The 5,331-nt window shown below is 42.3% G+C and overlaps 1 protein-coding gene across 1 annotated transcript in view; it reads right to left on the bottom strand.

The window, feature by feature from the left end:
- Window positions 1-2,074, bottom strand: part of KIAA1324L (KIAA1324-like ortholog) — a 49,314-nt gene extending 47,240 nt beyond the window's left edge. The window contains exon 1 of the mRNA XM_009321766.1: window positions 2,017-2,074. The gene's annotated coding sequence lies outside the window, so the exon portion shown is untranslated. The remainder of the gene's footprint in view (window positions 1-2,016) is intronic.
- Window positions 2,075-5,331: the final 3,257 nt, after the last annotated feature.

The following is a 5,331-nucleotide window of genomic DNA, read 5'->3' as shown; positions in this document are numbered from 1 at the left end:
ATACACATTCCTGCAGTAATTGACTGCTGTTGACAGGTTCACGTTTCCAGCCTGAAAGATTGGTTGTTCTTAAAGCAAAAGGTGAAAGACTAAGAGATGAGAAACCTAAAATGACTTTTGGCATCAGAATATAGCCAGACATCTCCTGAAGCCAGATAATCTACTACAGACAGAAAAAAAAGGCAGAACTACATTAACACCACTGCACTCCCAAGAGCCAAGAGAGATGAGATCTGAAGGGCTCAGTAAAAATGTCAAATATCCAATTGCTTCTCACAAACCAGCTGAACTGCCATGGCACTTAACAGCAACACAACAAGGAGGAGAGGCATCAACTGAGATGAGTTTTCCAGTGTGTTTAACAGAATCCTGTACTTTGGTGTGTAATATCACAGCCAATCTACTCGGCAAATTTTTCCCCTTGTCTAGCAGGGGGGCAAATATGGAGAAGCCAGAGATTCATCTATTGTTATAAAACAGTTGAATTTTCATTGGAACTGGCTTAAGACCAGAAAGACACACAAATAAGAGGAGATGAAAAGGGAAGTGCACCATTTGTCGAAATCTGTAGCAGAAAGTTGAGGAGAATGTAGCATTGCTGGACCTTAAACCATTTATCACAAGGTTTAAGAAGAAATAAAGTATCTCAGAAAAAAAAAGTTATACCTATGTACTCCAGAGTACACCAAAAGTGGTTGTGCAGCAGAAGAAATAACACTGTCTGCTCCTTTATAGTGCAGACAGCAAAAAGTAACAGGCTTGAAGTACAAGGGAGATTCAACAGCAGAAAAAGCTGTAACAGAACAAAATAGATGAGCAAATATCTGGGGAGCCTGTGGGCTCTTCATCACCAGAGGTCCCTGAAAACAGTCCAGCCAAACATCAGCCATGAATGACAAAGTCATTGCTACGATAGCTATTTGGGCTGGGGGATGAATTGTGGGATCACCTGAGGTGCTTCCCAGCTCTATATTTCTGTAATTGAAAAACACATCCTAAGGATATACAGAGATTCCACATTTAAAACCTCAGAAACTAAACCCAAATACACAGAATGACACAGACAGCTTCTCAAATGATGCTTGCAAGCAGTCAGAAATCTTCCAGTGGCCAACACTGCTACAGAAAACATTTATGTGTTTTGTACTGGAACATATGCCGTAAAGAAATGAACAATAAACCTTTACAGGAGAAGAGTCAGAAGTGAATAAAATCTCATCTTTCCTACACTAGAACTGAAAGGACATTGCCATTGTTCATCCTGCTTGTCAGATACAATAATTTATACCCCCCGGTACAAATTATTGAGAAAGTAAAGCACTGCTAGGATCTTTTGTGAAGCGAATTGCTAGAGCAAGGAAGTGTGATGGGAAAGAGCATTCAGCTTGGGAAGCTACAGAACAGTGAGGGAATAGTTCAAATGTATTTGCAGAACAGCAGTTCGCTTATGTCCCAGATGCAAAGAAGTGTTTTAACATTAAAAAAAAAAACAGGACCAAGTGATATGAGAACACCCCAATTTGTTAAAAATAAATACATACATAAATAAAATGCAAAAGCTTCATCATGAAAATAACTCAGGCGAATAAGACATTTACCATTACTTAATTAGTTAAATAATGCAGGTAATGAGAATGTGGACAGTATGTAAATCGAATTTGGCCACTCCTGGTCACCATTTTGGCCAATACAGCTACAAATGAACTGGAGAGCTGCAGAACTTAGAGTATGGCAGCTCAAGACAAGCAACCACATCTCTTCAAGGGGTGTTGTAATAGACGTGGCTTGTCTGTGAATTAGCATATAAGGGTACCTGTAGCAGATACTGAGTTATACAACTACTCTGCAAAGACAATCCCTACTCCACAGCTCCAAGAGACAAGAAGAAGGATTGGAGAGGAAGGACTAACTCAGGGACACTCAGGACATCAGTGACAGAGCTAAGAAGCCTCACAAGGGTAAACAGCACAAACAGCTAGCAACATGAAGTCTGTAAAATGAAAAGTGCCGACATACTGCATTCCTTCCCTTTCACCGGGTCGGGTAGTCCAGAGCACTCCACGGACGGATTCGGGACAGCCACCCTCCATCTGGAGCCACTGCTGTCACATTCTGTGTACTCGAAGTGGTAATCTGTCTGCAAGCAATTACAAAGAGTTTCAGTTTCATTATAACATTTGCATATTAAGCTCATTAATCAAGACTGGGATTAGCAAACCCAGTTATAATTAAACCAGAAAGGAAGTAGCTGGCGTAGAACGTACTGTGCAGCACTCCCACTGCTTTGATGATCACCATGTACCATCACAGAGCAAGCACAAAGCACATTGGATGCTATGCAGCACAAATGCTAAGGCAGAGGGTGAGATTTGCAAAAGCACTTGAGAGACTGGACACAGATTCCACTAGAATTTTTTTCCCAGTCTCTTAGAGCAGGATTGATCCCAAACTTCTGGTTGTCATGGTACCTAATCTACAGCAGCCAACCAGGCAGGCTTCCTCTTTGGTCAATGGAGCAAGCCATACCCAGAGCACACGCCATCCCATGTTAGGTTGGATGTCTAAGATGGATGGGATGAATCACCTTCTGCGAGTGCCTTTCCCTCTTCATCGATTTCAGAGGGAGCCCAGACAAATTAGGGGAGATAAACACAGTATTGTGATACCTCTGAAAATGCCATCCAAGGTCAGCTCTGAGGAGTACCTCAAGGCAGAATGATGGTGTGAGGGAAGATCAGCCCTATGGTCTCTGTGACTGAGATAAGCCCTGAGCAGTCTAAGTGAAAAGCAGCATTAGCTAGGAAAGAATATTAGCTATTTATCTTATTAATAATATTGATTCAGATCCCACATACAATCTCGACTCACATCTAATTACATTTTTAGCTTTGTCTTTGCAGCTTTGTTTCCAAATTCATAGCCCACAATTTTACTATTAAAACAAACCTCAGCAACATCTCATTCTTGAACCAGCTTGGTATCAAGAGAGAGTTTGGGTGCAGCTGGCAGAATTAGTGCATAACTTTCTTCAGAGGGAACAGACCTATATTAAAATGACACATACTGGCAAGCTCCATGAGGTGTCTCCACATGGGCAAGGCCACCTCCAGCTCCCTTTGCAGTCAATAAAGGGAAAACATTGACCACATGCCTATTTTAGCCACCTGCTGCAAGGGGGATGAAAAGATAACACATGTCCTAGAAACACTTCTTTCTCTCCACTGGCTACAGAGGGAGACCAGCCACTTGGTTTGGATGGAGATTTCTCCATTTCCTCAGGGGAACCCTACCTCCAACAGGACACGGCCCTGCGTGGCCCATAAAAATAACACACAATATGGAAGGAAAATGGGAGGAAAACGGGATCAGAGTTTTAGCCACAGGCTCAAGGTTTATGCAGCTTTAGGGCAGACCGGTGTGGTGGATCCATAAAGTTTGGTTGGTTCCTTTCAATTTAGCTGGCTTCTGCTGGCAGGACTGGCCATGAACCAAGGAGCGGGAAGGCAGTGGTCATGTCCGCAGCCCCAGGCACAAGCAGAAGAGCTCCTTAGCTGGCATAGCTCACTCTCACTAAGGTGAAACCCACCCATGAGGCAGCATAAATCTGCCTTCCTAAAGATCTGTGCCACCATGACTGCAGACATCAGTCCCTAAACTACGCTACCCTAGGAGGAGGTACTCTGTGCACACAAGGATTATTTTGGGGGCGATCTTTTCCTGCTCCTTCTATGACCCCTTGCAGTGCCGACATCCCACATAATGAAGCAGAAGAAGGGGTATCAGGTGGATAAGGGTCAGTCCATGCTAGCTCTGGTGTAGACCTGCAAATATTCAGCTGACTCACAAGAGAAGACTTGCAATTCTCCTCATTTACTTATAGAAAAACAAACAATACTGAGTTTAATATTTCTCCTACTGTTACCATAGCTCTCCAGAGATATTCAGATGTTAATAAAGTTCTACCTAAACAACATGAAAGCCTTTGCTATTTTGCATCCAAGTGCAAATAATATTCTGATTTCTCTGGAATGAATATTTTCATGGTTCAATAAATGTCTTTGTGGCTCAACGTATGGTTTAGAAACCTAACTAAGAGCACAGCAGAAAGGAAAACTATTTGTCTCAAAAATAAATCAAGGCATAAGAAGATACTATCAAACCCAGAGCCACACATGAAATACGTTATACCACGCTCTCAACTCTACAAATATACTCAATTAAAATATGCATTTTCTACCTTTCATCTCATTATACAATCTTCAAGGAACAGCAAAAAACAGTCCTTAATCATCTTGGTATGAAATCTGCCTATAAGGCAACCAGAATACATAAATAACATATCTGTAATAGATCCATCTCATAGTTTATATCACATAGGGAAAAAATGATCTATTAAATCAAATATGCAAGATTGGAGTGAAGCAAAGAAAAGGATATTGAAAAGCTCTGAATCTGACTCATGTTCAGATTTCTTTTCTATTTCATATCAGGTCAAAAAAATTATAGAGAGCAGTTTGGTGTCAACAATCCAGGTTGCTCCCACAGCCACCCTCTCAAAATACACTTCAGGGACATCTAGCCAGCATGTAATCCTTCTGCAGCCAGAGGGGGCCTCAGAAGTGGTGCGGCTGGGAGGGACACACCATGCAGTGCAGAAACATCCCCTCTAATGCTTGTCTGACTGTCAACTATCACTGGCAATTCAAAACTCAGGACAGTAACTAAAATTATAAAGAAAAAAGGGTTTCTGCTCTCCTTCCAAGTTCAGGCAGAGGAGTCAGGTCTCCATCTCTCCTCTTCCATCTCTCCATGGAAACCTCTCCAGCTTTAACCAGTCAGATGAGGTTTCTGGAGAGATGGACCCAAGAGATATCCTTCCCTTTGACCACCCCATCCCTGTGTGCAGCTAGCCGTGTCCACAGAGGAGTCCCAAGACTCACAAGGAAGGTTGTACAGCAGAACTAGAGTTCTTACATGGTCTTTTTCCATTACTTTTTCCTCTACTGTCCTCAGTTCCCTTATGGAAGAGGGGGATTTTTTTGTTTGTTTTCTATCTGACCTTCAGCTCAACTTTATGTATGAAAACCATTCCATGGACTTGGTTGTTCCTCTGGTAATTGACTGTAATGAAGACTCTGCAAATTAATTTCCGCCCTTCGTCATACACGCATAGCTCCAAAGGTCTCTGCCACGTACCAACACTTCCATCTTAGAATCACAGAATCATACAATCACAGAATGGTTTGGGTTGGAAGAGACCTTAAAGATCATCTAGTTCCAACTCCCTGCCATGGGCAGGGACATCTTGCACTAGATCAGGTTGCTCAGAGC

This window comes from Pygoscelis adeliae, unplaced genomic scaffold (genome assembly GCF_000699105.1).
Source record: "Pygoscelis adeliae isolate BGI_AS28 unplaced genomic scaffold, ASM69910v1 Scaffold202, whole genome shotgun sequence".
Classification (NCBI taxonomy): domain Eukaryota; kingdom Metazoa; phylum Chordata; class Aves; order Sphenisciformes; family Spheniscidae; genus Pygoscelis; species Pygoscelis adeliae.
The sequence above is the reverse complement of the archived record's forward strand: the minus strand, read 5'-3'. Positions and strand labels throughout refer to the sequence as shown.